Source organism: Balaenoptera physalus (assembly GCF_965194825.1).
Source record: "Balaenoptera physalus genome assembly, chromosome: 9".
NCBI classification, from domain to species: domain Eukaryota; kingdom Metazoa; phylum Chordata; class Mammalia; order Artiodactyla; family Balaenopteridae; genus Balaenoptera; species Balaenoptera physalus.
This window is the reverse complement of record NC_138888.1, coordinates 105,429,721-105,441,929: the sequence shown is the minus strand read 5'-3', so window position 1 is coordinate 105,441,929 and position 12,209 is coordinate 105,429,721.

Genomic DNA, 12,209 nt, shown 5'->3' with positions numbered 1-12,209 from the left:
TTTATAATGTATAACTAAAGAAGGTGTTCCAAAGTATTCTGGCTTGATGGAAAAGAAAAACTATAACCGAACAGTTGTTATAGATGGATATTGATTGATTTCAGAATCAAATATAGATTTTTTTTTCCTTTGCAAGGGAATTAACATATTAAATACGAAAGCAAATGTATATTAGTACTCACAAGAATTGTAGACAGAAATGTTATTTTGAGTTGTCATTTTTTGAAGTAAGGTATTTTGAGTCATTCAAAAAATCGCACTTTCTAAAGGATATTATTCTTCTCTTTTATTAATGTACATGTAAGTCTTAGAATTTTCCTAAATTTTACTTATTAAATAATGATAATTTTTTTTAAAATTCAGTTAGTGTAAAAAGAAACTGACCAATATAATTTTTTTTTTTTTTTTGGATCTGAGTGTACATGGTAACAGATAATTCATATCAGTGGTTGACCTTGACTTGGCTTAAGGGAGTCAAATGAAGTTTTCATGCTTAAAATATGTTGAGAAGAAATATATTATTATTCAAAGCTCTTAAAGTGCTTTGAATTAATATAACTGATATCTAGATTTCAAAATCACATGTTTCACTTTTACAGTCACTTTTCTCTAATGTGTGAGAATACCTACTGCTATTGAAATCTAAGGACATTTTCTTTTATATGGACTTAGTTTACTTCAATAAATATAAAATTTTGTCTTTTTCACAGTATGCTTGGTGACAAGGAAAAAACCTACTCAAGTCAGCTTCAGAGGGGAAAAAAAATGTTTTTAACAATGAATTAAACAATGACCTTATGGGCACACCTCGGTAGAGAATTGTTTCTGCTTACAATACTCAGTATCTGCTGCCCATAACTCTGGTTTGCACATGACCCTGGCTTCTCAAAGTCCTTAACCTCTTCCTAATTTTCTGTAATTCTAGACCTCCAGTGCCCCAAACTGTTTACCTTTCACAGACTCAGAAGCTTGTCTTCAATTAAGAGTAAAGAGAATTTAGTTGACAGCTGACTATGGTTATTTCAATTAGCTAAGCTTCAACATTTAGGTTTTGGGGTAAATGTTCTTTTATTCCCAAGAGAGAAAGCACAGATTAGATCTTTATCCATTTCCTTTAGTTCAGAGACTATAGTTTCAGACTTGCACCGTGGACTGAGGGACTATAAGTACACAGTAGTAATTTTATTAAAGCAAATTCTATCAGTATTTATTGGAAGTTAACATTCAGTTGACAAGTTTCATACCAACTGATGTCTTACTGAGTAGCGTAGGTATACTGTTGAGAAGGGTTCTAAGACTTAATCTGGGTTCAGTAGTCAGGGTGCCATGTTAACTAGTGATTCAGCCTATTGACACGGAAGTGTGAGAAACAGACTTAGATGCCACGTTTGCCATTATACAAGGATAACAAGCAAGTGATAGAAGAATGTCAGTCCTCAACAGCAACATTTTCAATCTTTGGAATGTGAGCTCATAAAGAGTTTAGATTGCCAATATCCACTAGAGATTATTATTCAGTAAGTTTGGGATAGGGTTCCTTAATCAACATTTCTTTCAAGCACCCATATGCGTCTGATTATAATGCAATGATTTCCATACTGTGGAAGCAACGTTCTTTACTTTCTGTTCTCCCTAGAGCCCCGAGAATACTAATCAGCTAGGTAGTTCACTGAAAATATGTGATTCAGATAAATATTCAGACTGTTTGTACAAACCCAGGTTGGAATACCTTTGATGTCCTAGAGTATTTTGATGATTTAATGGGTCAAGTCAATTTATCTATAGATTCCACCAACTAGACCTGGTCCTGTCTTTTGGGATGAATCCAGGTAATTCTAGTCACTTTTCCCACTGGAATCCTCCTATATTCTCTTTTCCAAGTACCCTCCTCTCTTTAATATGTCCCCGTATGAGTGGTTTAAGTCCCTTTCCCATCTGAGTGGTCCTGTGGTTTGTTAATGACACTCTGGTTTAAACGTAGTTTTCCATGTGCTCTGAAGGGTGAATAATGCAGTTTTATCTCCTTTCATCGTTCAGCTACTTTATATCCATTAATGTAGCAGTTCAGAAAAGTCCTAGAGAGATTGCACTATAAATAGTGATTAAACACATGAGAGTTGTCCTGAGGAAGAAATAGGTTTCAATTCTGGCTCTGTTACTTACTGTCTGCAATTTCACAAGACTGTTACATATGCATGGATGGTAAGTAATTTTTGAGGAAATGTGTTTAATTCATTTTCTATTCACAATGCTGAAAAAATAATAGAAAATGTGTTAGTATGACTCGAATGAAAAAAAAACAGTTTTTATATTTTAAGTCATTTTCACTGGAGGAAAAATTTTAAAAGAAAAACAAATAAGAAATATAATTGTGACTGTTTGCTGTTACTAGCTGTACAGAGATTCAGATTCTATTACCAGATCCTTATCATTCCAAATTGAACTACTCACAATTAGCACTTCAGACAAGATCTTTTCTAGAGCCAGTAATCCCACTGCCAACATGTCCTGTTTGCTCGGATCATATCGACAAGCTGACACACCTGCCCAGTCACTGCCATTGCTTCCTGCCTGTCTCCTGGCGTTCTGAGCCTGGACTCCAGGACAAGTGACCCAACCTCCCTCACCACATCCCACAGGCTCATTTTTCCCTAGCATCTATTCTGAATTATCTAATTATTGTCCTTAACCCTTGTGGCAGAAACTGCTATTTTCCTATCCTTTACTGATTCTCATCTTCTTCCTCAACAATGGAATGCTGATTTTGTTGGGAGTGGAATATTCCTAGCAAAGAAAACTGGAGTTTCTAGTCTTCTATACAAATATGGCTGGCTTGTAACTAAGTCCTGGTCAATGAGATTTAACGATAGTTTATGCTCATATACATTGGGAACTCAAAAGAGGAGGGGATTTAAGTCAACTAGCATATGTCATTTTGTCTTTCCTCTTTCTTACTGCTTGAAAAGCAAATGGGATGATGAGAATCCTGGTTGTCATCTTGTAAGTACAAGGTTAGGTGCTTTGAGGATAGAATCTCAGGATGCAGAGCACATATACAGAAACAAGCAGAAAATCAATAACACTGTTGAGTTGGTCTGAAAAGCCCAACTGTACATTTTATTATTTGAGAGATATATGAGTCGCTATCTTATTTTAAGAATCATTTTTTGGTTTCTGTTACTCCTAGTCTAGCACATTGATGCATCACTCTGAGCAAAGTGACTCAGATAAAAAATGTTTCTGGTAATGGTTTCAAAAGAACCTGTAATTTTCCAATGGAACCCTTTCTGAAATTTAAACTTATTTATTTATTTATTTGAACTACAGAGGGGTTATTAGGAAAGAAGGGATTGCCAGTTATTTCAGTTGCCAAAAGCTTAGAGGAAATTAAATCCTAAGCCAAATGTTTTCTACTTGCTTGTAAAAAGTGTTAGTGAATAATAAAGAGCTATAAAAAATTTGGAGAACCCAGTAAATAAGCATGTACAGTAAAACACATTCTATAAATGTTCCAGTCCATGAAATATTCACATTGCTTAAAATTTGTTAGAGAAAAAATAAAACCTCACTCCTTTTGAAGTATTATTGGGACTTTGGGTGGGACAATAATTTGTAGTTAGGAGTTACCTATACATTTCAGAAAGTTTAACATTTCTGAATTCCACCCACTAAAACAGTATTATACCCCCATTCATTGCCAAGGTTAAATAATTCACCCTGAGGAGATACTGGTCCTCTGTTCCTCCTTCTCTCACATCTTCCACCCTCACCTAACTGTTAAAAACCACTGGAATCAGATGGAATCTGAGAAAATTCTTCCTTGAGAACATATTTCATTTATTCTTCTATCTATTTAACCTGTTCCACATTTAAATCTCTATTTATCTCTGTGGATTTAAAATATTGAAGTCAGGTAACCTTCGTTTTTCTCTAATAATGAAATTCTGTTCATCTGTCCTCTCTTGATTTCCATTAAATATGCTTGAAGATTGTAATTAGCATAAATCTTGAGAAATACATATTAATGAAGTACTTAGGGATCTATAATGGAAAAAACAGGGAATTTTAGTCTAACTTGGTGCAAATCTCTGAGTTTTTATTCATCAGTGAAGTATGGTTAACGATATCTTCAATTACTATCACATGGTAATGTTATTAGAATCATATGGAGTAATGTGTGTATAGTAATCATTTTACATGAAACACTGGGATAGTGATATTTATTTGAAACATAAAACATTTTAAATATCTATATATTCATCTATTCATGAATATATTTCTTGAGGCTCAAAGAATCAGATCATTAGATCCATCAGTTTCAGGTTAGTTATATGAAAATTATGAAGATTTATATTTATGTCTATATTTATATTTATTTATTCATATTTATATTTATGACTGTGGAATAATCACAGTTATTTATAACCATTCTCCATGACTCTCAACTCCTCTATACTGATATGATTAAAGTATGCTTGGTATAGTATCTGTTTTACAAAAAAATTAATGTTTATATTTAGCAAACACTTATATAGCATATACTTCTGCCAAAATTTGTTTACCAGTATTAAGTAATTTAATCCACTTAACAAACTTATAAGACAGATACCATTACTACCTCATTTAAAGATGATAAAACTAAGGCACTGAGAGTCTAATGCACTTGTAAAAGGTCATGTGGCATAGAACAGACACTAGTTTTTTTAAAAAAAAGACAACTGTATTGCACAAACTTACAAAATATCATCCCTGGTATGTCACATTACAATTTAGTAATTAACAGAGTTCTTTGCATGTGTCCTTTGCTCTCTGGGCCATTCTCCTTTTGGATATCTAAATGATTTACATCCTTACCTTTTTATAATCTGCTCAAATATCACATTCAAAGTGAGCATTATTTGCCCCCCTTATTTAAAATTGCACACACACTCCCTAGTACCCTTGTCCTACTTAATTTTTCTCCATATCTCTTATTTGTAAATAAGATATTATTGGAACACAGCCATGCTTATTTATTTATGTATTGTCTGTGGTTGCTTTGCCTCTACAGTGACAGGTTTGTGTAGTTAAAAGAGATACCATATAATCAACAAAGTGTATACTATTTGGCCCTTTACAAAAAAAGTGATTGCCAGTCTATGCCCTAAATAATTTACTTGTCTATTATGTTTGCTGTGTATCTCATCTCACTAGATTATAAATTCTATGGGAGCAGAGATTTTTCTCTAGATTTACTTTTCCTTTTTATTATTTCTATAACCTCAAATCTTATAATAACACGTGGAACATAGTAGGCACTTAATAAATATTGATGTATAAAGGGTGAATAAACAAAAAATGAATGAAATGTTAATCGCTTTTTCCATGTTTCCTCTCTTCACTGGTTAACCCTTTAATGCTTTTGAAAAGACAGTTTTGCATTTCAGAAAAAATAGCAGTCATATATAAACTTAAGAGATGAAAATGAAACCATATATAAAATTATTTACAGCAAGCTTTATATATTGTGGCAAACTAACTATAGCAAAAATAAAAATAATAAACTGCCAAATGATTTACAACATGGCTTTTTTAGTCATGCAAATATGTTGTGTTTCAAATTTTTATATTGGCTAGGTAAAATCCACCTAGTAGAAAGTAAAACAGAAGTACTGTCATCTATTTGAAAGTCGAAGTGACAATAGATAATGCTATTTTGTTTTTAATGTGACCAGATATGAAAAACAAGTGTATGATATGGAAGGAACCTAAAAGGAACAGTCTGCTTCATTTTAGTGTTTGTAATAGATAATGAAAGTAATGTGAAGAATTGTCAGAATTGAACAAAAGATATTAGGAAAGTAGATTTCAAAAAGGTCATGAGAAATATAACACAGAATTTCAACAGCCATTAGGTGTGACCATAGCTTAAAATGAATGGAAAAGTGTGTTAAAGAATTTATGAGATATGGGGATATAAGTATATGTATAGCTGATTCACTTTGTTATACAGCAGAAACTAACACACCATTTTAAAGCAATTATACTCCAATAAAGATGTTAAAAAAAAACACAACAATATGAGGCAGTATCAGTGAGGAAGAAAAGGATGAAATACTCAAGAAATCTGAGTAGTTGCTCAAGGTATTGTTATGTTAAAAGCTTATGCACATAAAATTGTCAAACATTTTCAATCAAGTAGACCTGAATGAAGCTGAGCTGAAACTTAAAAAATGATGAAGGCCAGAAAAATGCATGTAATTATTTGTAAGAGCCAAAATATGAAAAGGAAAAAATTGTGCCCACTGATGGGAGAAGATAGAGTAATGCTCTATATTGAAAATGAGAAAAAATAATTCCCCACCTGACTAGCAGGTTGGGTTCCCAGGTGCTAGAAAACAGATTCTGAGACAGAGATTAGCCTGAAGGATGTTTATTGGTGAATTCTCTGGAGATTGACACCCGTGGAAGGGAGGGAAATAAAAACTGGGTAAAGGGAAATGATTCGCATTCCCAACAAAAAGGGCACCTTGGATGCTCTGCAGTGTGATGGCCCCTCAGAATTGCCCTTCAAGTTGATCAGTCACTGAGTGAGGCTGCCACTGGAAGTATTAATAATGTGGGTCAAGGCACGTTTCTCCAGGATAACAATTTGTAAATAGGGCTTAAATGTCGTCCGATGGACCTTTCTTGCTGAGATACTTAGAAAATGAAGGCTAGTGGAATTAATGTGAGCCATTGCTTCTGCAGCTAATTTCAGGGCCACAACAAGACAGTCTTCTCCGTCCTCTGCTGTCCATTTTTAATCCCCCTTACCTCCTGGGGGTTTATTTTATCTCATGACCAACATCTTATCCCTGAGGGTCCTAAGGCATTGGTTACCATGTCCTTCCCAGGCTAGGGTTGCTTCACACTTGCATTTATTCTTATTGTTCATGGGTTCTATACCTTTGCTGATTTTCGGTCTAGTAAACTTATCCATCACTGAAGTCTCCAACCATTACTACTGATTTGCCTATTTCTCCCTTCAATTCTTTTGGTATTTGCTTCCTATATTTTTGAGCTTTGCTTTTACTTGTATGTATATTTACAGTTGTATATCTTCATAATAATGAACACTTTTATCATTATGAAATATTTTTTCTTTGTCTCTAGCAACACATTTTAAGACCCATTTTAATGGAATTAATTTAATCATTTCAGCTATTTTATGCTCTACTCTTACAGAATATGTTTTCTTTCATCCTTTATTTTCAGCCTATTTGTGTTTTGATGGTGATAGAATTCTGGGTTGTGGCTTGATAGTTTTTTTTTTCCCCTTTCACCAATTTATTGATATCATTGTCCTCTAACTTAGGTAGTTTCAATCTAGAAGTGTTCTAATTTCTTATTTTTTCCTCTATGTATAATGTCTCTTTTCTCTGGCTTCCTTCAAGAATTTTCTTTATCTTTAGCTTGTAGGATTTGAATATGATATATCTAGGTGATTTATTTTCCCCTCCTGGGAGATATTTTTCCTGCTTAGTTTTCTCTGAGATTTTTGAGTCTATGGCTTGCTCTTTGTCATTAATTTTGGAAAATCCTCTACCAGTGTATCTCAAAATACTTTTTATTCTCTTTCTGGGATTCAAATACATGTATGTTACAGTATTTGACGCTGATTCATAGCTCCTCTTGATTTTTTTGCAGTTTTTCCTCTTCCTCCTTTTTCCCCACTGTGTTTCATGATAAAATTTGTTTCAGGATAATTTTTAATGAGTCATCTTCAAGTTCACTGACTCTTTCCTTGGATATGATGAGTTTATCAAAGTTCCTGTAAAAAAATATTTGTTTCATATTTTAAAAAAATATTATGCTATCTTCATTGGATTTTTCTTTCAGTTTTCATCTTTTAAAAAAATTTCCCATCTGATCTGACACCTTTTTCATTAGCATCATTAACATATTAATTATAGGTATTTAAAATTCTGTTAGACAGTGTCATGCCTGTGTGTGGTTCTGAGGATTGCTTTGTATCACTAAATGACCTTTTTCTTGCCATTCATTATGTGTCTTTGTTGTTGTTGCTAAAACCCAGGCATCTTGTGTAGGTCAGTAGAGACCGAGGTAAAGAGGTTATACCTGGAAACGGGCACTCCTTTTCTTCTACTGAGCCTTTAATGCAGGATATTAAGTTAACATAATCAGAGTACGGTTGGATTTGAATTTTTGCTCTCTCTCTCTCTCTCTCTTTTTTTTTTTTTTTTTGGTTGCTATGGCTACGCTCAATGAACTACTGGCTTCAGATTCCTGCAGATATATCTAGTGCAGATTGATTTTTCAGAGCGATAGAGTTGAAATGTGAAATTTCACTTTTCCCTTTGTGCTTTGCCTCACAGAAAGTTGCTGGCATTCTCTCGTTCCTTTCCTGTCCTTCCAGGAGTCATCTGCTATAGCTCGTTATTCCAAGTTTGCTAGCTTGACAGTGAGGAGGAGAGTTGGAGGAGTTAATTCTCTGTTTTTCTAATTAAACCTTATCCTTAGGTATGCACTGTGTTTTTGGGTCTCAAGAATGTACCCTCATTTTCCCTCACCCTCCAGTGACTGTAGTTGTGGGCTGATTTGTATTCCAGCCCTTCCCTTAGGAGCAATTTTCTTTCCACCTTTCTTCTTCTACCAGATGCAATGAGTTTTTACCAGTGCCCAAATGGCAGCAATGCTTTGTGTCCTTAAACCCACAGATTAAAGCTTTGTTTCACAGTGGACGTGGGGGAGAAAGGTCTGGGTGAAATTCCTTGCATTTTCTATACAGCTACTATTCCCACACTCTAGGTTTGCACCTTAGTGAACACTCCTGGGTTCTTTCTGATATTTTCTGACAGTGCCCAGTAGAATTTATGGAGAAATAGCCTTCAAAATAGACTTCCTCAATTTCCATAGTCCCAGGTCACAGAAGTATACTGTCCATGTATAAATATTTAAAAGCCACATCCAGCCTTTACCGATATTTCAACTATTCTATTGAAACTCTTCTTACTGATGTCCACTTGCTTCTACCCCAGGTGAGAAAGTACTCACATCTTCTCTTTCCTAAGAGAAATCATCTGTCCTTTTAGCTAGTTTGTTGTTTGTTGTCCTGAGACTTCAGCTATGAAATGAGTTTGAAAAGAAAAAGTCCTGAATTTGACGTTAATTGGACTCTTTTTTAATCAGTAATTATTTTCAGTTTTTTAGTATTTTTACAGATTGCATTAACAATACAATACAAACATAGTAATGGCCACCCAATTCCACTGTCTTTGCAGCCACGATTTCTCTTCTATTATACTTCTCATCTAAGACTTCACACTTTGTGTCAGTGTTCCCTCCACAATATACTATATTGATTTACCACCACTGAAGGTTTTACAAGTTACATAGCCACCTTTCGTCAGGTACTGTTTATGCTTCAACTACCTCCAATGACAAGTGTCTCATTGTTGTCAGAGCAGCAAGTGTTTTGACTCCAAAATTCCTTCTTAAAATTGCTTTTTGACCATTCCTGTCCCCCATACATTCAAATAGGGTTCCACAGGAAGAAGGATACAGGGTATTACCTGCAAAGGACATTTACAGGGCAGTGCTCTTGGAATTGACATCCTTGGAAGAGAAGAGAAAGAAGGAAGTTTGCATGCATGGAAAAGTTGAGCCAGTGCATTCCCAATAAAGGTTTCCACTGACCACATAGGGATTTCTGGAATGAAGATGGCACGTGAGAGTTGTATTGAGTTGGGAGGAGGGCGTTATACTTCTGTGTGGTGGATCATTGCAGGGAGCTTCCCACAGAAAGAAAGCAACATTGAGAAAAGTAGTTTCCTTCAGCTGAGGCTTGTAGCCATGAGTTGTCATTTGGCCACACTCAATAGGTAGTAGAATAACATCTCCATTCCAGAACAGAGATGTGTGTTGCATATTGCGGAATTCATTATATTTACCTCTTACTTATCCTTTTTTTTTTCTATCAAATAAAAGTATCTTAAAATAAACAGCCATAATTTTTAGGGATCTGAAAATATTCACGTTTCTGGTCCCACGGAGTCCACTGACTAGTTGGGAGAAAGAAATGTAAGCAGGAAATAAAACTACTGTAGGGTGAAAATCTACATCATGTGGTTAGTGCCTTTCTCTTCTGGAAAGTGCTCCTACCTCTTCCTACCTCAGAAATAGAAGCCCTGGTGCCAATATAACTTAAATATTTGCTCCAAGAAATTCTCACCCAGGAAGTTGAGACTGAAAACTAATAAATAACTTCACAGTTTGCTTCAGAAAATTGTTGCAACAAAAGTGTCAGAGTAAACAGTTTTCTCATCTGAGCAAACAGCTGTCACAAATTTTTCACACCTGGAGAAACAGCTCACTTATCATGACAAGAGCTGTATCAAAACTTATCTCAAAATTCTCACCCCACTTTGTCTACTGATCCTATACTATTGTGTAAAAAGTTCAATTTTAAAAAGTTCCCCACCTCAGAAGACCCAATTTAAAGCACTTGAACTGAGTCTTTTAATCCTATAAATAACCATCCCTAACTTGGTCTGTTTGAGACACTACAAAAAATGTGGCAAGGTAGTGTTCTCTGTTCTTGTGGAGAACGTCATATGTCTAGGTTGACTTAGTCAATGGATTTTTCTGCTGGTTTGTGGGGGAGATTATAAGTGTCAAGTCTGAAGATTACTTCCAGGGCCTCCTAATATTTTCTTGCTGGCATGGTTTAAGACTCTCTACTCTGAAACAAGGCCTCTGCTCAGGGCTTTAAGTATCTTGTCCATGGATCTCTCTGACAAGAGAGTGAGTTGTTATACCCCATATTTAGTCTGAGTTCTGATTTCTGTTTGTCTAAATCCAGAATTGTCAAGCTATGACCTGCAGGCTGCCATTGTTAAAGTCTGTCCTGTGGTGTCTTCCCTGTCACAAGCACAGAATTTGAAAACGGAACTGAGACAATAGGGTCCCCATAGCCGAGAATATTTCCCATCTTCCCTTTCAGAGAAATGATCACTCACCTCTTGTTTAGATCCTAAATGTGAGCTTATTTTATCTCCTTAGAATGGGGATCCCTCTTTTACAAATCATTTAATTATGTGCTCATGAATCATACATTTTTATCTTTGGTGAAAGTTTGACTTTCAAAAGCAACACTATAATTTTCCTCTCTATGTCCTTGTCACTTTCGGTTTTGAGTCTGAGAGTCTGTTTTTTTTTTGTTTGTTTGTTTGTTTTTTGTCTTTTTAGTAGTAGATCTGTAGTTGGAATTGTTTTCTTTATTAAAGGCACACAAGGAGCCATGATAGAGAAGCAATTTGAAAAATTACAATTGAAAAAAGAAAATAAATTAAAAAAAATTCCTACAGATTCTCACAGATTAGATACAATTCTTTTCTTTAGACAACAGTCCACTTTAAATCTGAGAAATTTTATAGTGGGTTAATGAAAGTTTCAAATATATGAATCTCTTTTTTTTGAAAAAACAAAAACAAAATTAATGTAGCAAATGAATACAAGTCCAGGAACATGAGAGCAGATACTCTGTGTGAAGTATCACTGTTTCACTACTACAAATGTGTGTTGGTTAATTCTTTGCTTACCTCTTTCTGTAGCAGCCCTATTTTGTTGTTTATCTCTGAGATCACTAGTATGTGCTGATTTTATGTTAAAGCCAGATGCATTCTCAGTCTTGTGAAGGATAAAATTGATGTTCAGCTGTGTTTTTGTTGCAAAAAAAAATATACAAGTAACTTTTCTAGAGAAATGTCTTCCTTATAGGTCTACCTATGACCTGATTATGGGTGGTGCTCTTAAAAAAAAAAATGGGAAAGAAGGAACAGAACGAATAAGCAGCTTCACATAGTGAAATTGTTTACACAACTATTTAACAATTTTAGACAATGTTGAAAAAGAAATTGTGTACATCCAAACTGCCAATGCATCCTGATAATATGTAACTTTTTGTGAAGATGGTATTTTTTCAGTTCAAAAGACTATTTCTTCCCAAATATGGAAATAATTTTAAAATTCTACTTTCAACTATTTGAGAGAGGGCAGGCTTAGATGACTAACTTTCAACTTCAGAGTTTCTTTGTAAAGAAATCTTACCTTTGGGTTTAGTCTCTGTTCAGTGAAGGCATTCAGGACTGACCAATCCCAAATACGCCACTTTGGTGTATTGATTATCTTGAACTAAAGGCACTTAAAAAACAGCAGGTGTAAGAACG